The following is a 24,424-nucleotide window of genomic DNA, read 5'->3' on the forward strand; positions in this document are numbered from 1 at the left end:
CATTTCTTCATTAGTAAAGGCTGATCTGGGTTTTTTAGCTTTGCTTTTATTCAAAATGGCTTGGATGTAGAAAGAAATGTTGAGGCTCACAACCATCTTTTTAGATGCTGGAAAGATATTCAAAAGAGCAGGTTAAATATTTGGACAGGTTGGATGCATATTCTCATACGTTAATATCTTAAATGTTGTCTTTCATCCAGTTAGCTTACTTAATTTGGTCAAATCTAAATTCCCTCTAGCCTAGTGGTGCTGCCTCTGACAGAGCACAGCAACAGATGTAAATAGAGGAGCATAGAACAGATTTGTAGCTGTAGGCTTCCTTAACGTCTGGTGACTTCTACCGCAGGACTTTCTGAATCGGGAAATCTAGTACCTTTTGGTCTTGCCTTCCTCTTACCCTTTCTACTTCTGCAATAGCATTTTTAATTGGAAAGAGCACAACTGCATTTGATACTGAAGGTAGAAACTTTATACAGTGGTATAATAAAAGACCAGTGTTGTTCTTGGAATAATTCCTTATGCTGTCTGTGGGTGGCTGGTGGTGGTGGTGTATTTTTTTTGGTGGGTTTTTTCGTGGTTTTTGTGTGTTGGTTTTTTTTTTTTTTTTTGTGAGTGGTAGAGTATAAATTGGATACAGATACCTTCACAGTCTTCAGCATAATGGATTCCACAAGGAATTGAGAAATGCCAGGTAGCATTGGTGATGGGTCGACTTACCATATTTGATTATCTGTTTGGTACAGTCACCTAATGGTGGGTGCTTCAGAGTTGTGAACCATTGCTGCATGTGAAATTTTCCAGGGTTTGGGTCCCTGTATTCACAGTAGGGTTTAAACTTTCCTATGTTTATTGCAGATGAATAATGCTTCTACTGACATGTCCAAAGGCATGCCTACTGCATTTTTATTACCTGTTTTTACTGTTACTCTGTATTCACCAACTGATACGACTCTTAATTTTTCTAGACTAGCTATGCAGTTACATACCTATAGTCTATAGGGGCCCCCAGGCAATGAACAAAATGGTCTTAGTGCTCTAAGGACACGTCTGGAATTGTTCATCTACAGAGCAAAGAGGATTGTGGCTGACCTTCTTCTAATGCTTTTATATAATCAAGATTTAAGCTGTTTTCTAATTTTCCCTATTAAATGAAAGTGGAGATTTAGTCTTTGCCTTGAATGAATTCTGAAGCAAATCAGTGTAAGAAACATTCTGAGACCCTTAGAGCTTTACTGTGCATATGGGAAACTGCAAGAGTGTATTAATGCTTACTTTGAAATTCTGTTATGGAAGGTGTCAAGAAATATTGCCATTAGACAAAATTTTAAGGTGCTGCAAAAGCTGCTTAGTTGTTTATAACCAAAGGACTACAGTTAGTGGTTTTGTTTTTTTCCTGACAGACTCTTTTCTTTGGCCATTCTTCCATTATGGCAAAAAAGGCGAAGTGTTCCTCTTTGTCCTTTGGTAAGCTGTAGATAGCTGACACCCTTCTCTTTCCTTTTTCAAACACAACCAACTCTTGAGACTGAGGTTTGGGTCTGGTACTCCATCTATGGGCCTTATAGAGACTGCTGCCTGTTCTATCATCTCGGCTGCAAATACAATTTACCTATAAAACAATTTCATTGTGTTAACACCTATGCAATGATTATGCTCCAGTTCTAAATGGACTGATGAGGCACTGAAACAGTACTTCTTGGTTGGCGTTTGGATTGTCAGTGCAGCTCAGGATCATCCTAATCATGGCATATATGAATTTTAAAATATCCTTCTTTCATGCTTTTTATTTCAGTGGATCTGTCTAGGCATAAAATGTAGTTTTCATTTTTTATTTAATCTGTATTTGCTTGCTTTTTTACAGTTCAGCTTTGTGGCTTACTGCATTAGTTTATTTTTAGTGCAAGTGCACCAGACCTGCAATTTAGTCTTTGAATTTGGTTTTGATTTACTGTTTGAAAAATGGTGGGTTTACTGTAAGTACTTCTGACAAGGAATTGCAGAACTATATTGAAATGCTTCTAATAAGTATTATCAAAAATCAGAAGCAGCTATGTCAAAAATGCTTTTGCACTTCGTGGTAGAGGAGCATACATGTGGACATACGGTTTCTTTTCGGTTTTATAGTGCCAAAATGTATATTAAAGCACAGAGGGCACAGAGATGTTACCTTTATCTTGTGTAAAATACGGTACTTTGTATTACACAAGGAGGTGGTATGTGGAGAAGTTTGCTCCTGGTTTGAGCAGCTGATAAGCTCATAATATCTCCTCCAGTGTTGTGAGTGTACGTGAATCCAAGATGACCTTGAGTGTAAGATAGCACTGTAAATTCCTTTGTTAGTCAGGGAAAGTATTTTGTATTATTAATCGGATTTAGTAAGTATTTTCTAAAGTCCCTTTTCTTAGTCTGCGGGTTTTTGCAGTGTGTGTTTTAAGTATGAATTATATTGATAAGAGTATACAGGGTCATGGTAGATCTGTTGTGGGCAAGAGCAGAAGAAACCTCAGCATTGTTTACCTTGATCATAACAATACGATCAATATAAAATGTAATACATAGGCCATTATTTTGTGATTTTTCATTTAAGCTAGGTGGTGCTTTCTTGTATTTGGTTAGGTACAGACTTCTAAATCCAGTAATAAACTAACTTTTGTTTGTTGGAATGGGGTCTAATGTAAAATCATCTTTATTCTGACAAGACACTTTGAAAAAGAAGCTTAACTACTGCTACCCTTATCCCCAAAACAAAAAGCAATCCCCAGTCCTAGGGAGTTTTATTGATTATGCTGTGAGGCCTCTGGCTAATCTTTTCAAGACTGAAATCCCTCACAATGATGTAGGATTTCTTTTCTGGACTTCAGGAGATGTTTAGACAGCTGTTCATTCTCTAATGTGTTTGCGATTTGTGGTTAAGAGGGTGAATTCTTGAAGATTTACCTGATGTGTAGAAAAATTGTTGTCTAAAAATGGAAATGTTGGACTAGGGGCTGTGAGCTTGAAATTATACTGCTGTTTTGCTACAGAATATTAATGCTACTATTTTAATCGTTGGTCTCTGCATGCAAAGTGGGTTTTTGCATTTTATAGAGGTATTGAGGCTTCACAAATTTCTTTGTCATACTTGGTAGTTGTGAAGACTTGTTGGTAAGTAAGATTGGTGTTGTGGTAATTAAAAGCTCGCTACTCTTTGTTCAGTCTCACAAGTTGCTGAACAATAACAAAATAATGGGGAACAAATACTTGGATAATTGTTTTCTGCTGGAAAATGTTATGTTAGGACTGAAACCAGCCTTCTGGAGGGCAGTAACAGCATTGCTATTCCTTGTTTCCCTAACATTATCTCCCTTGAGGTGTGATGGTGCTGCCCTGTTCAGGTTGATATGGTAACTTGCAGTGATAACATCTTTTCTTAACTCTATCCCAGCTGAAACCAGGACAATCATGTTCTTTTAAGGGTTTTTTTTTTTTTTCCAACTTGTTTGCTAGATTCCTGATGTTTTCTCTGTTAATGCAGATGTAAGGCAAAAGAATCTATTGTACATTTCAAATAGATAACTGGAGGGTTTTGACTTCTGTTTCTGAAAATGTGTGCTAGTGTATCTGAAAACACTGCAATCTGTCCATAGCATCTGAGAAATAACATGTTTTAGTACATATACTAGCAGTTACCTCCTTTTTTCTTTTTTTCTTGCAGTGCTGCAGGTACTCTTCTTGCTAGCAGAGGGGTTTTGCATTCCTTCTTGTGCATGTCTGTTGGACCCAGACTTCATTGTCTAGTTTAACTGATGATTTAGAGTAGTCCTGGGGATGTAATCAAAGTGTTGTCTGTCCTTAAGCAAATATTTTCCATGTTATATAAGGAGTCAGGGGGTTTCAAACTACTGTTTTATGTTGTTCTATCTTTCAGATCTCTGAACTAGTAAATAATACGTATGTATTTTTAAAGGATAACAGGAGTGCTGTTTGTTCCTAGTTTTATGACCATCATAAGTGTGTGTGTCTGCCACTTTGTTTTGATCTACCAGTTCATAGAAGTTAACTTTTGCATATAAATAACTTGCTATTATTAAATATCTGGCAGAAAGGAATGTTGATGAAGGAATTGGGGTGGTGGTGGTATAAAATCTAGAGTTGCTGAAGGTCTGAATTCTTTGACAGGATGAAAGATGGTGTCATGCTTTGGTATGTGCTGTTGACACTTCAGCTCCAATAGATACTCTGAGTCTGTACTGATGTAAATGCATGTTGGGTTTTGGTGAAGTATGAGTTGGGATATTGCTGTTTCACAGGAAAGCTGAAAAATAAAATCAGCTCCGATTGCACGTATTTTAGTGCTAAAATATATGTGTACATACACAACTATAGGTAAAGTCTAAATTGTTTTATATTAAAGGTGTAAACACAGCATATTCTATCAGCTGGAGTCAGAATGTAACTACTTTTGGAAAGAAAAAAACCCTCACTTTGAAACTTGGTTTAAAATTGTGACTGATTAGAGAGAAAAAGTAATTGCCAAATGCAAAAAAGCAATGGAATTGCTGTGGATATCAGCATTAGCGTAGAGCGTGTACATTTTTTTGGTAGCTGCACTAATTAATTCTATTTAAAGTATTTCATGTTAATTTTACAAGACCACCAAGAAAAGAGACTGAAGTTGAAAGGAATTTTTCTGTTTGAGGAGGGAGAGGGGAAGAGAAATCTGTTCATGTGCATTGTCACTTAAAAGAAGTCACTTAATAAATGACTGTATGTATAAAGACCACTTTTATATGTATGGGTTTTTTTTTCATTTACTGTAAACACCTATTGGAAAACCAAATATATGTAACTACTAGGAAGATGAGGTTTTGTTTTCCGTTGCTATCAAACTCTTTTTAATAACCTTAGAACCAGATTTTAGGATCTATTCCTTAGAATACATAAGAATGATCTATGTGTTGTTTCAAAGTTAGGACAAGTATGTTGAGTAGATTTGGAGCACTTACTTCAACTTCTTGTGCTTAGTAGTCTTAGTTCCGGGATGATATTTAGCTTTTGGGAACAACATCAGATTTATGACTGTTAGTCTGTGATCCAATACAGCTCCCGAACTTCTTTTCTGCTTTATTACTCTTCAATGGGTAATTGTGTTGTGTGTGTATGTGGCCTTTTTGTTACATTTAATTATCCCTTTCAGACTTCCAGCATTTCGTTTTGCTTTTACCTGCATGGACTGTTATCTAGTCAGCTTTAGAATCTCTGATATCCCAAGCTCGCCTGGAATCAAGGTCATGTCCTCCATATTCCTTACAACTTCTGCTCCCCAATTTGGTGGCATTTGCAGATTCTTCAAGGGGGCCTCAAATTTGGTCACCCAAATTAGTAATGAAAATACTAAGCAAAACTTGCTGCAGGTCAAGTTCTGTCTGGACCAACCTGAAATGCTTTCTGTTTTTTTTTTATAGTGAGCCACTGCTTTAATTATTTGAAAGCAAATTTTCCAGTAGTTATGCTTATCTACACTGATTATTTCGCATTTGCGGTCTCCAGGTCATGTTGAACAGTGACAGAAGCATCATTTACATAAACTACTCCTGCTGCTTCACTAAGACGTTTACTGGAGGGAGAATATTATATTGGCTTGATGTGGCTTCTTGACTGTACTTCATCTTTCTCCTCTAATTTAAACTAATTTTTACCCTTCTTTTTCCCCAGCAATATACTCAAATTTTTCTAATACCACTTCTTGTTTTCCATTTCTTCACTATTATTAAAGGATTTGTACCCTGTTTCATATTGCTCTGGGATCTCCTGTGTTTTACTAGCTGTCCAAGCAAATCAGTAATAGTTTATATAACTAACTAGTCTAAATAATTTCTACAACAGTATACATTATTGTAAGTAGCTGGATTAAACTGTGTTGAATTAGAAAAATAAACAACAGTGGTTTGTGGTTTGGTGGGGGTTTTTTTGTTGGTTTTTTTTTTGTTTTTTTTTAAGGAGAATGTATTTTGAGTGTTGATTTTGCTAACTTTCTTGCTGTTTCATTGTGAAGCCCAAGAGTATCGGAGTCCCTCATTATCTAGACCATATTCTAAAACTGGCTGGCAGTGCTATGTGCCACCACAAGTTCAGTCGTCTCTGTAGGCTTTGATGGCCTGGGTGAGATCCTGAATCAGTGTGGGCTGTCTCAGCTAGCATGCTATTGAAAAGCTGCCATTAAGTAACTCATTCTTAATGAATTTGAGAGCAGTGTTGGTGGTATTCAAAATTAAAAAGGTAATGCCTCTTATTTTTTGATGTGTGTGACTGTGATTTGTAGCCCACCATCCCTGAAACTGTCTTGCAGAGCTTTGCTGGTCTGGTGTTTCAGTCAGTAAACTCGGAGGGAATAACTAATTCAGTGTTAGTATTGCGAACTACTGACTTGCATGTTTTCCTGAAGTTCCAATCTGGGCAAGATTGGGACTGGCTTGAAGGTCTTCTTGCCTGAGTCAGAACAGTGTAAAAGAGTGCAGGGAATGAGGTTCATGGCTTGCAAAGCTATAAAAAGCCAGACAAATGAATAGCCTATGTGACTGTGTTTCCTGTAGTATATCTGTCATTTGAGCAGATTTGCTGTAACTTCAGCAACTTACAGTATTGCTGGATATCTTATAAATGAATGCTGTGAAATAGATCTTGGGACTTCCTGGCTGATTGATCTCAGGACTGTGGTTCAAGAAGATTGTTCAAATAGCTGTAGCACAACTACATGTGCTGAAAGCTGAAGTCATGGTGACTGGAGACTATCCAGAAATCTCTAATGGCCCTTTTCCTAAATGGTTGCTGTTGACAAATTCCTTCTGTGAATTACTGAACCCATATTGAACATCCTTTGCTGGTGCTGCCAATTATGCCACTCAACAGCACACTAAAAATCCCTACTCCAAGAAGATACTGTATCTCTTTATTTATTTAATTCTATGAAATAGACTATACTGCTAAAATCTAGACTTTAAAGATCCACAGAAGACAAACAGATGCAAATTCCATCTGGTTTAGTGTTTTTTCCATGTAGGTTTTTTGATAACTTCTACTTGACGCATGGGCTTCTGTTTAACCTGTTATGTCTGGGAAGGCATTTTAAGTGCAAAACAAGTAGAAAATAATTCCAAATGGCTGGAGGACTGAAAATGTAGTTGCACAGTAATTTTACATTAGTTTTCCTTTTTTAACAGGAAAGAAAATTTAAGGATATTGGCTAATAATAAAAATGGCAAGACCTAAACCAACAGAATTACTTTTCTGACCTTAGGAAAATGTTACGCTTTTGAGTGAAGGTTAATTTTTATTTTCTATTTCTGATCTTTTCCCCATTGTCAGTGGAATTAATCTCACTTGTGAACAGCTGTTGAAATAATAAATCCTGCTACTCAGTTATATATACTTAGTGTATATATAACTCAGTTATAGTTGTTCTGTTTTCTTGAAAGTCCCAAGCAGATTTGAAAACCAAAAACCTCAGCTGGTAAAACCATTGGAGGATAAAGTAGGCAGTTTACACAATAGGAGCTGCAAATGGAAAAAATTATTTAAAACATCGAGTCTGGCATATGCATTAATTCACTGAATGCTTTTAAGCTGGTGTCCCCTTTGGAAAGGGTGGACCTGGCTTCTCCTATCTGCTGATTTGATGATTATTTGAGTCTTTCACCCAGGTATAGTGAGAGAGGATGGGTATGTGAAGTCTGAACTCCAGTGTACAGCAAATGCACTTCTATTGCCTTGTTAAGCACAGGGGACATCTCTTAGATGTCTTGTTTAGTTCAATTAATCAAATACTTTAATGGTGGATTATTTTGCAACACAGGTTTTGATGCATTTGGATAAAACTGTCCAGCACAGTATGAAGCTGTACAGTTTAGTTCTTGAAACTGGTGTTGGGGTTTGCTCGAGATTCTTTTTTTACTGCTTAAAAATGATCCTTTTCTGAGTGACTCTGCCTAATGAATGAGGGTGGCATATCTTGAGCTGGCTGCCTACAGCTGCATGCCGTCTTCTGCCCTGCTGAACAGAAGGCAGAGTTGCTCATCAGTCAGTCCTTAATCTGCTGAGGTTTGCAGTCTGGCATTGTAAGGCAAGTCTGCATTGGTGATGGTTTGCCTTAAATGCCATTCTGGAAACGTTAGCGTGATCTTGACACATCAATCAGAGCTCTGGGACTTGTGGTGCAGGAAAAAAATCCATTATTTTGTTTAGCTTAATACGCAGTTATATCAATGAGTAGCTCTAGCAGTCCCATCACTTGGAACTTTGAGAGGGGCTCTTGTACTGTGAAAGAGCTGTCCCCAGTTTAAGCCTTTTTTGTCAAAGACTTTTGGCTTGGACAGATTTCACACACTCAGGTTTACAGTTCTGGCAGCTAAGTTTGCTGAAGGACCCTCATGTTGCTTCACTCACTGTTACACTGGCTGGACTTTGCAGGGTCTGGTGGGGCATCTGAGTTTATCCTGGTGTGTGGCTGCAGTGCCTGAGTGTGTCTTCTCTGAAATATCTGACTCTGTGATAGATTTTGGGTCTCCAAAATGAGAATGCAGGGACAATCTGTTCAGTACTGTTAGTGCTGTCTGTGTTGGCATCCAGTGCAGAGCGGAGGAAGGAAACAATTGTGACTCAAATACCAGAGAGCTGAAGAACAGAAAAGCAGGAGAAGATGCTGTGCTGGGAGACAGAGGGCTGGGCGCTCGGTGGGAAGGAAAGACTGCAAGAGCTAGAGACTGTTTAAAAGAAAAAAAGGGAAAGAAGAAGGAGGAGGGAACGGGACAAGGAAAGGTGGGAGGACTTTGATTTATGTGCAGTGTGCAGGAATGAGTAATAAAAGGAGTTTCTGAGGATAGGGAAAATGCAGATAATTGTTTGGTTTTAAGAAGTCCTGGATGGCTTTGGACCATTCTATGAAAGTACTGCTGTTTGATACTGCTGAGATTTTTGTGGCAGATGCTCTCAGTGGAAGGTGTTTTTTTTTTTCCAGCAATACTGTTCTCCAGCTCACTGCCTATCTAGAACTGAAATTAGTCAACTCTGAATAGGAATATTTTATCTGTATATTTTGTTTTGTTTTGTCTCTATTTTTGCCAGCTGCTGCATCTTTGAAGAGAGATTTTTCTGTGCCCTTCTTCAAATGCCTGTGAAATTTCCAAGAGGAACCATCTTTCTGTAAGTGGAGATCTTTCCTGTGAACATAAAATTAATAATATGAATTAGTTGAATGCATTCATAGGAATGTGGGTGTGCAGAGAAGTCTGAACAATTTAAAAACTGGATGGTTTAAATACATAATATGGTCTTCCTGATTCATAATTGAGAATAATGATTGATGCTCAGAGGAAGTTCCTTTTTTGGCTTTGGTCATTTGAAATGCATAGTATACTTCCATTATAAGCTTAGACAGTGACAATAAAGGCAGTACTTTTCTCTGTCAACATCTGTGAAAAACAAGTCTCTGGAGATTTCTGAAGGTTTTATGTAATTATGAGAATAGTAAATCTGTCCTGTGTAGTGTCTGGGTGAGCTGTCTTCTGTCAAAACATTATTAATTGATTTTTATACTTTACAGCTGTGTTTTGGGAATAAGTACTGAAATGAAAGCCAAAAGCTCCAGTATGGATTGTAAGAATCATATTCAAGAAGAGTTAAAGGACTGATTTATTTTTCTGGTTACAGATTTTGAGCAGAAGGAAAAGGGAGGGACTTGAGCTGCCTGCTTAACTTGGTTTGCCAACAGTCTCAGAACTAGTTAGATCATTACAGGATTATGGCTAACTAGATCTGTGCAAATATCTAGATGTATGAAGATGGAGACAGGTGCCCAGTGAGATCTTCATGTGCACTTAAATCCATTATTAACATTGAATTGTGGAAGCAGGGGTTTACTGGGATTGCCAAAGAACTGTTTACTACTTTAGATTAGAATACTGTGAAGGCCAGTCTTCAAAGCTTCTGTTTTCTAGAAATACTGATTTTTACACTCTGGATGCATTGTGTATGTTAATCAGTTACTTAGACATTGTGTTTTGTCTTTAACTTTGTTCTGAAACCTGTAGCATAAGGTCAGCAGTACTCAGCAGCTACTGAGATGGTGTTTGCAGTTCGTGGTACAGTGTGGATAAAGGACTGCATGTGTGTAACAAACTTGCTTCAGCTTGAGTAAGAGGAATTGTGAGAGTTTTTTCTTCTCCCCAGTTTAGAAACACACATTTTCAGGGAAATAAACAGCTTTACAAGTAGCTATGCAATATGAATTTGTGTGATAAGTTGACCCGTAGACTTATTTTGCCCTCACAAGGAGACGTTCCTTTGAGTGCTGTAACGCAGGCTAATTTCAATTTAGTTGAGCCATGAGTTTTCTATATACATGTGTTGTATTTTGCTTTTTTCCTCTAACTTGAAGATGTACACACATTCCTAATATCTTTAGGATGTAGTAAAGTTTATTGAAAATGTCCATAAACTTAAATTACAGCTGGTGGTTCTGCATTACAGGTAAGCAGTACCGTGGAAGACTGAGGTCTTGTTTCTGCTCCTGCTCCCTCTCCTGACCCTCTCCCTGGTTCTCACACTTAACCTAAGTTGATCTGCTGCATGATCTCAGTATAGGGAAGACTGATTTAGTGTTTGTTACTGGGTTAGTTTTCTACTGGTTTGGAAGCCGACTGTGTAACACGAGGAGATGACTGTAGGCCAGGAATGGAGGAAATGAGAGGATTCGGTCTCCTTGTTCCTGGCAGTGGCAGGCCGTCAACTGGGCTGAAGCTGCAATGTCAGATTGCTGCCCTGGGCTCAGCACGGGCCCCAGCTCAGTCCCTGTGGGCCTCGTACATGTCAATATGTTTTTTTTTGTCCCTAACAACTGATTGCGTAGATCAATGGGGTTGCTTTTAGACAGCTTGAAACTAAGACACATCCAATCAGCATTGTTTTTCACTGCAGAAAAATATGAAACTCCGGGAGAATACAGCTGTGTATTTTCCCACTTTAAAATAATTCTCAGAAATCCTGTGCTGCAGCACATTTTAGGAGACTATTCAGATGAAACATTGAATTCTCTTGAATCATGGCTATTAAAAATTAAGAGTACGTGTAGTGCCATAATTATTTCCCTTTGTGTGCTTGTGTTGTGATGCAGGCATCTCCTGTTTCCCCAGTTGCTATATGCTCATGGAACAGTCTTCCTGTTAGGACCCCATTGTGGTCTCTTGGAAATATTACAGTGTTTATCTGATAAAACAGCAATTTCTTTGTAAGATGAGCCTACTGAGGACATGCAGCATGCACTGGAGGAGGGTTTTCCCTTCTCTGCTCTTCAGCCCTTTGTCTTCTCCTTTCTGGAAGCAAGGAAAAATTATGCTGAGCTGAGAGGAAGAGGAGACAAGTAGGGCCAGAGTTTGGCAGTGAGGAGTTGGGTTAGACAGAACCAGAGCTGCTTCAGCTAGAGTTACAGGGATTGGGGTGGGAGAGAGAAAAAGGGCACAGAAGGTTGCTTGGCTTGTTAAACTGGGGGGGTGGGGGGTGGGGGGTATTGAGTTGGGTGATTATTGCAAAGGTTTGAGCCAAGCCAGAAGCAGCCCTGCCTTCCCATCAGCTACAGTGTGAGAGGGAAGACAGATCTGAATGTGAGTCTTGGGAAATACAGTGGTAATGGATTGGTGATGTGCTGCTTCGTACTTGGATTGAAACACCTGCAGTTGTGTACTCTGTTCCTACCTTTTACTAACAACTTCTACCCAACTGTGGTTTTGTACATGTGCTAATGTTTGGAAAGAATTGGGTGAATGAGCCATTTCTTTAAGTAAATGAATAGTGGCTGTTCATTATACTAAGTTTCATGTAGAAAAAGAACAGAGGAATGTTTGTCTTGTACTAAAAGCAGGCCCTTGTATTCATCTGTTAATAAGAAGGATTTTCATCTACTGTAATATAAATAACAAAACTAATTAAACTGAACACTTTGTGCAGCATCCATAAGGACTTGACTCTCTAAAAATCAGAATCACTCTGTAGACTACTCAAAGGGGGGGGGGGGGGGAAGGACTAGCTGTACAAGCTATCCTTTGAGAGGGAGCTGGTCCTGTGGTTGTGAAGGCAGGTGTATGAATTTGGTATTCATAGTGGTGGTACCACAAAAATGTCAGTTGTGACCTCTGCTTTCTACACAATTCAAATTTTAAAATTCTTATCAGGCTTTTCAGTATTCAGAATGAATGACAAATACTGATGGCTTACTGCATAAACCTCTCAACGGTAAAACCAGCAAATAATAGTGAGATTATTGAAGTCTCCAACACAAAACCTTTGACCTTTTGTCCCATCTAAAAAAACCCCACAGCATGTCATTAGCGACAAAAAAAGTTGAAGCCTTAGTTATGGCTTTATTGCTCATATTTGATATAAAAGGATTTCATAATATTTCAAGTGATCTGGTTTTCAGATGTTATAGGGCATCATTTATATGAAGGAACTTTAACTAGGAGAGGATTTGATAGAAGGTTTGACTTCAGTGCATCCAATAAACTGCAGAGCTTCCTTCTTCCACCTGCTTTATGTAAACACTCTGTACTGGTACCAGAACTATTTTAGTTTCACAACTATAGCTGTCTTACCTGCAATTTCATCTAATCATCCAATGTTACTTTTAGCTTTTTAAAAAAATGCACTAGATTTATTTTTAAAACTTCAGACTTACGAAGACATTAAAGGAATATGCCAGTGATTGGGGAATGGCCACAAACAGTGTGAAGTGTGGAGGAATAGGTGAACGGCTAATAGTCTGTGTTGTTTTATTTCAGTTTAACTGGAGGCATAAAGAAATAAGCAAATTTTTTGATGGGTTACCAATGGGCTTAGCTGGAGCAACTTCAGGAAGAATGAGGGCAGCCAACAGTTTTTAAACTTGTTGGATTACGTTCCAAAATTTACTTGAAAAGAAATCATTAAAGAAAATCTATTCTTTTCATATGCTTTGCCAGTGTTTTCTCTCAGGGTCTGGCATGTGAACCAGCAGCAGAATTTGGAGCTTGTCCATCATCTGTAGACCAAAGTATTTCTGATAACCATGCAATTGAGCAATAGGATAGTCTGTGAATGGAATGATGTACTTGTGAGAGAAACAGCAATATGTTTATTGATATAAAACAGTGACTTAATGAAGTCTGATGGTAAATGTGACAGTGGCTTAACAGGATTTGATGGCAGGGTACATTTGATTTATTTACTGCACGGAGGACAGGGCCAGACAAAACTGTCAGTGAAACCCTCCTGTTGAGTCATGAGGTTCAGAAAGGCCCCCCCTTGTGTTCTGAACTCCTTTTCAGAGGGGACTTTAGGTGTAGCTGAATCAGACTTAGTCCAGACCAGGTCAGCAGTTTGTATCTAAAGGATTGTATGTGCACAATCCATCCTTTTTATCCCTTAGCTAATATATCGAAGTTTAGTGTGCTACCAAGACTCTGTTGTAGCATGGAATCTCAACCTTAAGGAGTAACCTTGAGAGGTATCCCTACTCAGAGGGAGATCCTGGCATGCAGCCCACTGCCATGCAGGAGAGCTCAGTGCGCCCTGGGCTGTCCTCTATATTTATGGAGTAAGGTAATTGACTTGTAGTCATATTTGCATACCGACTACAGAAGTTATCTTCTTTCAAACTTGGCGTGGGTAAGACCTTGACCAGCACGGTGGTTAGGTGGGCACGTTGCTCAAATTAGCCCTTGGCTATTGTGGTGTTATCTGTCTCCCCAGAATCTACTTTATGTGGATGCCGCCATCATCACCAGACACATCCATTACAACCACCCCTGGTGGTTATCACTAGAGCAGAGTTAGGGAAGTAAAGGTTGGTAGCAGGGAAGAGGGGAGGGAGAAAGCACACCATCACAGATAGGAATAATTCCATGTTTCTTACAAAATGCTGAGCAAAATAATTAGAAAGAAAGAAAATAGAAAACCTGAAGGTCAACTTGGAAGCATCTGATAGTTGTCTGGGTGGTCCCCAGATGGGGCAGGATGACAACTGATCTCTGACCTCTCCTCGGTGGGGCTACTCCCATTTGACTTAAGCTATTATTCTCCTTGTTTATTTTTGCCTTGTATTGTGTAGACCTAGTGTTGTGTGTGCTCATGATGTTCTAGTCGCAGGTGGAGTGGAGGGTTGTGCATGTTCCCCTCCTGTCCCATCTGCTTGCATCTCCATGATGCTTTTCAGAGCTGTGCTCTTAGGTGTGTGTGTCTGATTAATGAGGCTAAGGGTATTGTGTTGGGGCTTCGTGGAAAAATTGTCTTGAAAGAGGGCAGGTAGTTTTTCATGAGCTGGTTCTCACTTCCTATTTTCTCTCAGAATTTTCTTGAGGAAGAAGTTTCTGCCAGTACAATGTTTTTTCAGAAACTGAGTGGCTGTGTGAAGAGTGTGTTATGAGTTGAGTCCTGAGAAGACTTTTCCTTTTGCGGAGCTTGTGTACATCTTAACAGAAACTGCCTTGTGTATAAAGATACAGGAGAGTGTTTTTGTAAAAATGTTGGTATGAATCATGGATATTAGTAATTCTGTTTTTCAGTTACTGTTAGAGACACTAAATATACTTAAAATTGCTGTGTGTTTAAGAATATGCAAACATATTCCAATGGGGATGTATTCATAGATGCAGGAATTCGAAAGCTTTTCTGTAACAACTAATATACAAACACCCATCTAAAACAACGTCCACTAAAAATTGCTATTATGAAATTTATCTTGATAAGATTTTCTTCCCAATCAGCCTCCTATTAAGTCTTGAAACTTTTCAGAAACTATGGAGTGGATCTGCTTTACCTGTCGTAAAATTTTCAGTGCTTACAGCTGTGTTTAATATTTACAGAAGTTGAGTATGACAGATTTATAGCAAACTCTGAACGCAGGTTTCAGTAAGAGCATTTGCACCTTGAGTGCCTCCTTGATGATTAGCAGCAGCATTTTAAGTTGTTATGGAAAATGAAAGCAGCTTCAGTATTGTATTATGACAACTAAGTTTATAGTGTGATTCCAAATGTAACTGGGTATAACCAAATACTCCTGTTGTATGGATATTTTCTTTTTTTAAATCACTGTAAAGTTTTTTCTTCATGAAGGTCTGCCGACTGTCACTGTCTTTCAGATGCCTGTCAAAGTATCACCATAGCCCTATCCATGTGTGCACATAAAAAAGTTACTGTATCCGCAGGACAAATATTTTTAATTGGAGAACTTCCTTTTAAATTTTTATGGGTAAAAATGTACCCATAAATTGTTCCCTCCTTAACAAGTAGCAAATGCAATAAGATGTAGGCTAAATTAGAAATGTGGACTTAATTCATGTGGGCATCGGGTCACAATACTTATGTTTTACTGTGCTGTAAAAAGTATATAGAATTTACCATTTGTGGCTAATACAAATTTGAGAAACAAAAAGATCTTTCAAATGCAAGTTTTATAGCACAATTTCTGCATCAGCATAACAGTGCATTTTAACTGAGAGAGTATGTTTGGTGTGTGCAAGAGGGGGACTTCAGAACACTTAAAGAACAGAAGGGATGGGCCACAGTGACTTGTAAATTAAACAGAAGATTTATAAATGAGGCTGGTATTGCATTTTATTAGTTTTATTGCCTTATGGATTCATATTTTAATTTTATTTGAATACTCTTAAGCATTGCCTTAAAGAGTACGCTGCAGACTTTTTTTTTTCCCCCTTTTGCAGATGTTTATTTTTCTTGATTAGATCTAAAGGGCTTTCTTGTGTCCTAAATAACTTAGGAAAATATGATGTTTTACAGTTCTTAACTCTTATTTTTTAGCTCTTTTGATGAGTTGTCTATCGTTCTGTTTCTTTCTACATCGATACCCTCAAGGGGAGAGGGCAGGGGGGGTGAAGATGTTGCAGGTGGCATAATGTCCTCAGAACTTGGACAGTGGAGTACGTTATTGGGATGTACGGTGTCAGTTTGAAAACCTTATTGTGGGTTTAGAATGTAATCTGCTATCCAAAAGGTACTTTGGTTTAAGGAGAGTCTGTGATGATTGCAGGTGTCTCTATTTTCTTATAGCTCTCTGCACCAGACTGCAATCACAGCTCTTGCTTTTTCACAATAGTTCCCTTTTTGAATTTTAGTAACATGTTCTGTTATGGATGCATTGAGGTTTTTTACTTTCTATTTTTAAACTTGCCTGCAAGAAATGGGAAAATAAGGAATTCTTTCCATAATTTCAGAAATGTGGCATTATCAGGCCTGTTTTTCTAATATCATCCCATAATCCAGTACTTAATGCATGTATATCTAGATTGATACAGAATCTGTAGGCAACCAGTTGGTTGTATTTTCTTCAGCTTGTATACGTGCACAGTTAACTGTGTGTCCATGCTGTGGAATATCAAACCATAAATCCAGTGCAGAAAAGAGAGAGGAATATCTAGTGCCTTTTTTCCTACAAATTAGGAAAGATTAAATCAGTCCTGAAGTAAAAATATTCCTGGTAAATAACAAGATAAACTGAAAAATGGGCTTAACCTTGTTAAGAGCATTCATGCACAGGGATGACATTGGTTTAACTAAGTCAGTACAGCATGATTTTGTATATTCAATTGTTGTCATTTGTATGTATTGAGCTCGCTTTCCCCTAAGGTACTTTTGGACAACCATTCGATCTGTTTTTTCTACGTCAGTTTTTCCATGTTTAAGAATATCTTTGAATATTTTTTGGTTAATGAAATTAAATAATGGATTCAAGCCAAACTATTATTTCTGTTCCTGCTCCTGTGTGTGCCCCCCACTACACGTGCATGAAGGGGATGCTTACATACAGTGGAATTAATTTTTGTTAGGTTTGGGTTTTTTTAACCTCTGTATATGGTAGAAAAGTTGCTCTTCAGTGGTAAATGATTGTGTAAAATGTGCTTGTTTGACTGGCATGCTGGTGAGTTACTATCTCCAATGCAGAATTTGTAACTCTAGGAGGTGTGTCAGGTGACTAAATGATGGGGAGTTTGACTGGAACCAGTCACATCTAATGGTTTCCCATGAGTGACAGCACACTTTTAGAGTGACAGTCATACAAAAGTTGAGCACTATACAACTTCCTAGTTATGTTAGAAGTAGGTTTTAAATATCAGGAGAATGTTTGACAAAATAAATGACTCCTACAATGGTCTGAAAAGAAAAATGGCAGTGAAAAAATTTTTTAGTGTATTTTAAGGCTTTATTCATATATAGGTTTATGGCTGTATGTCTATAAATCAGTTCCAGGATTGTGGTGAAAATTACGTAAGGCAGATAAATTGAATTAAACACTGTGGAAAGGCTTGCCCCCACCTCCCACTCCCAAGTGCTGAAATTTTTATGAACATTAACATCAGGTTAATGATGTCCACGTTTCCAGTAGGGTAAGGAGTGATGGGTATGAGAGTAGCTTTCCTTTCTGTGTCTTGGAGATCTGCAACATACAAATGGCTTGGAGACATAGGCTTTGCTTTTCATGAATTACCTGGAGATTTTTCATTAAATTCCCTGTGTTCAAGAAATCAGCTCATCCATCTAATTTATTTAGAGAATTAGATAATTAAATTACAGAATTTATTTAGAGAATTTAATGAGATTAGTATATAATGTTCAAAGTACTTCACTCCTCTTGGTAATAGTATTATAAAATTGTATTAGCCATTGAAGAGGTACTTTACTGGCCCGTACTGCAAGGAGGCTCTCTTGTTTTGACTGCTGTTGCTGGTACTAGATGAAGGCTGCTTCTGAGTTAGGCTGAAGAGCATCTTCCTGGTGTCTTCATAGAGAATGCCCTGGTAACCAGCTTCCTTGTTGCTTTGGTATCCTCAAGTGATCCTTAATTTAAGAACATGTGTATTAACTTGTTCCCTGTGACTAAGTGGAAAGGGCGATTTTTCATTTTGTTACAATAATAGTGCTTCCATCCAACTTCATGAGGTTGATATACACGTTCTCAGAACATAGTCTCATCAGAAGCTCCTGTGACTCATGAACATAAGACTTTACATCCACTTCCATTTAAACTTTTTTCTAGCAGAGTATTAAAAAAAAAAATAGCCATACAGGTGCATACTACCAGAAGTGCCCTTTTAACCAGTAAAGCTTGAAAGATTTCTTGAAGGAGGGATGTTACTCACTTAAAAGAAGCATACTTTCTTTCGTATGCTGCTATTGCCTTATTGATTAATAACTGTCTCACTCAGATTCTGTTCTTGTGTGGATTAATTATTTCAAGCTGTCTTCCTCATCTGTTGTCAGATTTGGGAATGTAGCTTTCCACAGTGCACCTGCATGTTTTTGAACCTGCACTTAAAAAGAAAGTATACTCTTGCCTGTATGCTTTAATTTTCTTTGCCTGTGTTATTTTCTTTTTTTCTTATTACTACTGAAAATGGCCTCTAGCTTTTTTCAGAACATGCTGACTTCCTCCACTTCCACAAATTTAACTGTACAGCTGGAATAGCTATGCTTCACTAGTGTTACATGAAAAAAAGATTCATTTATTAGCTTGATAATCTCTGTGTTTCTGGAGTTAAGTCGTATTTGCATCTGGTGGAGTTTGTGGAAGGCTGTTTTCTCTGTACAGAGACCATGAAAAATACATCGTACGTTATCTTTCAAGAATATTATTTTCAGTAAGTGTCATATACCAGATGGTTTTGAGACCTATTTAGCTATCTGGTTTGGTTAATCTTGCTTTGCTTGCTTGAGACCTTGAAACTTAATTTCCCCACCTGCTGATAAATATAGGGTCATAGGAATTGCCATGTTGGGTCAGACCATCTGTTCTTTAATTAGGAGTAGTAACAGATGCTTGGGATGATGATGCAAAAAAATCTGCAGTAGGCAGTTATGACAATAATACACTCCAGGGTGTGTATCTCTGGGATTCTGTTAGTTCAACTTGTGTCATAAAACTCGGATATTTTTGTCTCTTCCAGCTCTTTGTTTTTAAATATTTTCTATTACGATGTAATTTTATCTTTTGCTCTCCACTTTAATGCTGCTAAGCTTTTGGCTTTACAGTCCTGTATCCCTCAGCAGTGCATTCCTTAGAGACATGAAGAAGTATCCCTTTTTGTTGATTGTGAACTTGTCAGCTTTCAGTTTTGTTGAACAACTTCTCTTAATCTTGGGAAGGAAATTCTTGCTCTGCCATTTATGTGCGCCATTTTCTATCCTTTGGGGTGTGGGGGCGGATCTTACTCTTCCTGATTTTCCCCTTCATATTGATACTTGAATGCTGCTTGTTATTCCTGGTTCCTGTCTCTGCAAGACTTTAAACTACACTGAAGTAACTGGATGATTCAAATTTCCCACTGTGCTTCATGTGAGAAAACAGCATTGATTCCTGTGAGAGAATTTTTCTTAGGACACTGAAGATGTATAGTTCATAGGAAATTCCTTCAGAATTTTAGCTTTTCATTGAGGAGTGTGCTTTGTTGTGATGGTGAAGGTAGCTTTGCAAGGGCAACGCTGGCTAAACCCGCTGCAGCAAAGGGCTGCTTTGAGCAGAACATGACACAGGGCTACAAGGCAGGGGTGGAGTTCCTTTTTGGGGATAGGGCTGTGCTTGTGCTTCCTCTTGCAGTCCTACATCCAAAATGAGAAGCATCATTTAAAATTTTTTTCTTACTCCAACAGGAGTGGTATTACAGGATCGATGAACTAGGGGGCAAACGTTTGCTGGCAGTAGAAGCACCATTAATATCTAAACAGCAATTCCCAAACTAGGGGCTATGGCTGTGGCAGATGGGCACAGAACCCAAAAGAAATTAATTTGCTGTTTTTTGGTATCCTGTGCTGATCAAGAGCAATTGATGTGGATTAGGATTATAGTTTTAAATAGCTCTGCAAATGGGTTCGTAGTTCTCTTCTTTCTTGCCAGTTTTGCAGGGGAAGCTTACGTAGTGGAGTATTGCTTGGGTATTGTAAGCCGCCTTAAATTGCTTACATTTTTCTACATAGATGCTTAGAAAACTCATTAAACCTCAGGCCGAGTGCAAGTTAGTAGTGAAGGAGTCAATAGGATTTGAGTGAATGGCTGTGAAGACAAGTAAGAAAACTAATGGGGGAGAGAGACACATTCTTGCTCGATACATTAGTAAAGAGAAATGAAGTGCTGAACCCTATCCTAACCAGCAAGGGAATGCAGTTCTTTTTCTAACCTGCTTCTAAGCATTAGAGCCAGCAGTCTTTGTTGTGTTGTGTTCAGGTTTCCAAGGAGATACAAGATATTTTTGTGAAACTGAGAAATTGAGAAATCATGGGAAGAGGAATGTTAAAATGCTTGTCAAACCACAAAACACAGTGGCAAGGAGGACCTGTAATACACAGTATCTTAAGGGCAGACCTTAAATGTCATATGACTGAAATTGTCTTTTTCACCAATGGTAATGATTAGTGTTTAACTGAGAGCTATTTTGGGATGATAAACAACATTCCTTTCATTTTTAACTGCTTGGAGGGAGACTTAAGTGCCTGGTAAAATAGATGTTTATTCCAAAGTCTGCAAGAATTCTTTACTCAGGATCAAAAAACCCTAAAATGTTACCAAGAACTTCAGTTTATTTACAAAAGCTAGAGATCTAATTCTTGAACTAGTTGTTTGGGTTGAGAGTGTTTAATTAATAAATCTTACAGACTGGGCAACCCAGGAATGTTCTGTCAAGGACGTTAAGAGCTGCATAAGACTATATGAAGTGCTTAAGTCCTTGAGGAAACTGGAAATTTTTAGTTGACAAAAGCACGTGTGTTGCATGCTATTATATTTGCATGCAAAAAGTACTGAGATGCAGGCTTACACTTAAAGAGTTCTGGGTAGTTGCAGCAAGTCCCGTGAAGCTGCTGGAAGGGTTGGCTAATTTTGCTAATAGTGAACATGTGCCATGTCTTGTGTAGTAACCAAGAGATGGAATTCTGTATTGGTGGTGGTATCACAATTTTTATGTTACAGAATATTTAACTCAGCATTGTTAAGGTTAGATAAATGAGTCTCCAGCAGACCTTAACAACAAAAGGAGAGACTGAGTAGTGTCTGTGCTGTCATGGTGCAAATTACATACTTGATGCTCTATGGCCTTTTTGGACATAAGATTTATTCTAGTCATATGTTGCTGTAGATTTGTTGCGGTTCTCCTGGCTGTGTTTCTATTTAATCTTCTTGTAGTTTGACTTTCACACTCATTGCTGTCACTAAATGGGCTGATCAGTGTCTTTATCACTTTGGTTACAAGGCTATTTGTGCACCTCTTATATAGCTGGCAGGTGGAGCAGACAGGTACGGCATGTAGCAGGAGATCATTGGGAGATTCACTGTGAATCTCTGAAAATTCAGGGAGAGAAGGGTAAGTGGAAACTAAAACCACTGCCATATGGATTAGCATTTGAGGTGGAAGCCTGGAGGGACTGCAGTAGGGACTCTAGGTAGTATTGGTGAGGAAAAAAAGAGATTTAATGGCCACGGGGAAAACATTGGCTCCCATTTAAGTATAATTAACATAGTAAATGAATCAAGAAAAGAATATGTATATGTCTACTGGAAATTAGTCTTCTTCAGTACTACTTGTTTTGGGGGAGCTAGCAACCCATGGTGGTGTTGGATCCCTGGCTGTAATAGTTCTGCTTCTTGTTTATTCCACAAGTTAATGAGGGTTTTCTTTTCAAGCAGGCCACAATGTGACTTTAAAGATACATGAAATATGTGACTTATTTTTTTAATCAAGTATGTATTTTTAGAATATCACTGTGTAAGAAAAAATGAAATGCAAAGTACTGTTTTAAAGTTTTTGGTAGACAAGCCCTACCTTTTTTGTGTTTAAAATCTCTGTTCTGTAAAATGCTTTTAGTTGGTATAACTCTTTATGGTGGTTTCATGCTGATTTTTACTTCTAAGACTACGTTTTGTTTCACTGAATTTTCTAGGAAGGAAGATTCACCTACATTTACTTTGCAATGTGTCAAACATTAATTTCATCCTGTCATCTATTAAGATATTTGAACAATGATGTAAACAAGCAAGTAAACTGAGAACTAACTTTGTTTGCATTAATGAAAATATTTGTAATATCATACTTGTAAATACTGTTGTTCTTGGGAAGTTCCAGAACACAACTGAAATTTTTTTTTGAGAATATGAAACGGGTGGAGGTTATTTTATTGAGGTAGAAAAAAGGATATCTGTACCAGCTATCTCTAACTGTTTTTCACTTCAGTGTACTGATTTCTTAAAGTAGCAGGCCTCTGAACTGCAAAAATGGTGACATGAGTTTTGTCTATGTTTGAATAATATATGTTTCAGACCATGGTAATAGAAAAAAGCTTGGGTAACTCCAAAAAAGGATTGAAAATGCAACAGCTTTGGGAAACGGTAACAAATATTACTGAAGGTTTTGCTACCTAGCATATAGGGGCAAATAATAATTTGTTTTTCATTAATTTGACTTTATATGTGCAGAAATGGTGGAAATGTGTGTGTGGAATTATATAGGGGCCAGCTGGTGAGAAGAATATCTTCTTCCTGTTGGTTTTGGCACTTGAGTTACCTAAAGCAGAGTGTGCTTCAGTCAGCACTTCAAGTTGTGCAGACGTGCTTTTGCAAACTTCACTGTAGACAGCAAAATGAGGAAATTTTTTAATTTTTTATTTCTTTTTAGTAAATGGGGTTCCAGTGGAGAGAAATTTCAAAATGCAAATAAAACTATCACCTGTCAGGAGAGATTCATTGGCTGCTATTCAGTACAGAAAACTGCAAAATGCTTGTGGCCAGCTAAATGAATATGAATGCGTTACATTTTTTTTTCCTTGCATACATAATGAAACATGCATAAATCATTTTGATTTAAGCATGATTGCAGTTCGTTAGTGCTCGCTTTGTATTTAAAACTTTTCTGAAATAATTTTTTTTCCCCTGAAAACGAGTTTTATACTAAAGGAGTAATAAACAGGTTTTTTTTACATAGCTGATGAATTCTTGTCTCTTCAGTTCTTTCCCATATAAAACTGCCATAAAATTTCATTAAAGATATGGTTTGCTGCTGTGAATGTTTAGCTTGTTAAAGCACGTGGGGGTAGCCCTTCCTATATGTAGTTCTTTAAAAATTGTATCCTTGAGGACCAGTGTATAGGGTTTCTCAAATTGCATGCATCTTGTCCAAGGAATGGCCTTGATTGCGGTAGGTGTTTTGGTATGAAGTCAAAAAAACGACTATCTAAATTAGATTTGGTAATTAAAATGGTAAATACAATTCTGCCAAATGCTTTTATTTGATGTAGAAATCAATGTGGCGAACGAGGCACAGATTTCGCAACAATTAAGTGGCTATCTGAAGAATTAATTGAGCGTTTGGGTAGTAATCTATGTATATGAAAGACAGTATTGTCTAAGTAACAGTGTAACAGCTTTTCCAAATTCATCTTTTGCTTGTGATGTTTTAGAAGTTTTACTTGATCATTTGCTTTAGAGAAAACTGAAGGTAGATTGCAGTACTAATTCCTAGGCTACAGCAAAATGCTGTGGTCTCCACAGAGGCTGTATATTGGGCAAATCTTCTGACTTGCTGGGTTTTTTTCCTCCAGTGTGAGAGAGATCTCTGCTTGTGCCTGTGTGCAAGTGCCACGGCACTTTGAATAATGAATGCTACTTGTGTAGTAATATATCAGCTGTCCCCAGATCTGCCAGTTCCCACATTAGGCACTGTCTCCATCTGCGTGCACATGCACACCTGCCTGGTCATGACAGCGCTGTGTCCTGGAAAGTTCAGGGAGTGAAACTGAATTCTCAAGTAAATGTTTAACCTGTGAACCTGGGAAAGCGGTTCCACACTATCCCTGTAAAACAGGGTGGAAAGGAGGTCTGACTCTAAGTGGTATTTTTAAGATGCACAATAGCTGTAACAGTATAGATTAAATGCTTTCCCCCTCTGTCTTCTGCAGAAGATAGTGTATACCTTTGCACAAGCTTTTGTTTTTGTTTTCAGCTGAGAGAAGAGGGAAGGCAGCATCCTTTCCAGCTAATTATACTTTGCAGGGACTTCTGTTTCACGTTGTACTTCAGGGAGCGTTTCAGAGCTGTGCTGCAGCCATCTCTCTTGAATGGTCACTTCTTATCTCTGGCTGTTTCTCCCCTGAAATTCTGCCTGTGGTTAGTTGAGTTGGGTAAGACATGAGCTCAAATTTGCTCCATAAATCCATTAATTAGATGCATCCTTTAAATCTGGATAGTTCTTTAATCCAGCTGCCCATATGTATGGCTGACAGTAGAGGAGAGGGGGCATATTATATGGCTTTTGGTGGTACTGCTGGCCAGTGCTGGTTTGAGGGGCTTGTGGGGCAGCAGCATACAGGTGCCATATTGCCTCCCTGACAGTGACTGATGAAATGCAGTGCCAGTGTCAAGTCCCAG

General features: G+C 38.1%; 1 protein-coding gene across 16 annotated transcripts in view; it reads left to right on the plus strand.

Annotated features, from left to right (window-relative positions):
- SIPA1L1 (signal induced proliferation associated 1 like 1) overlaps window positions 1-24,424 on the plus strand; it is a 228,589-nt gene that overhangs the window by 84,970 nt on the left and 119,195 nt on the right. For 13 of the 16 annotated variants that reach the window (XM_080397593.1, XM_080397584.1, XM_080397592.1 and 10 more), the window contains one exon: window positions 9,100-9,177. The exons of the other annotated variants lie outside the window; for them this stretch is intronic. The gene's annotated coding sequence lies outside the window, so the exon portion shown is untranslated. The remainder of the gene's footprint in view (window positions 1-9,099; window positions 9,178-24,424) is intronic. 16 annotated transcript variants of the gene reach the window in all.

Source organism: Falco punctatus (assembly GCF_963210335.1).
Source record: "Falco punctatus genome assembly, chromosome: 7".
Lineage (NCBI taxonomy): Eukaryota > Metazoa > Chordata > Aves > Falconiformes > Falconidae > Falco > Falco punctatus.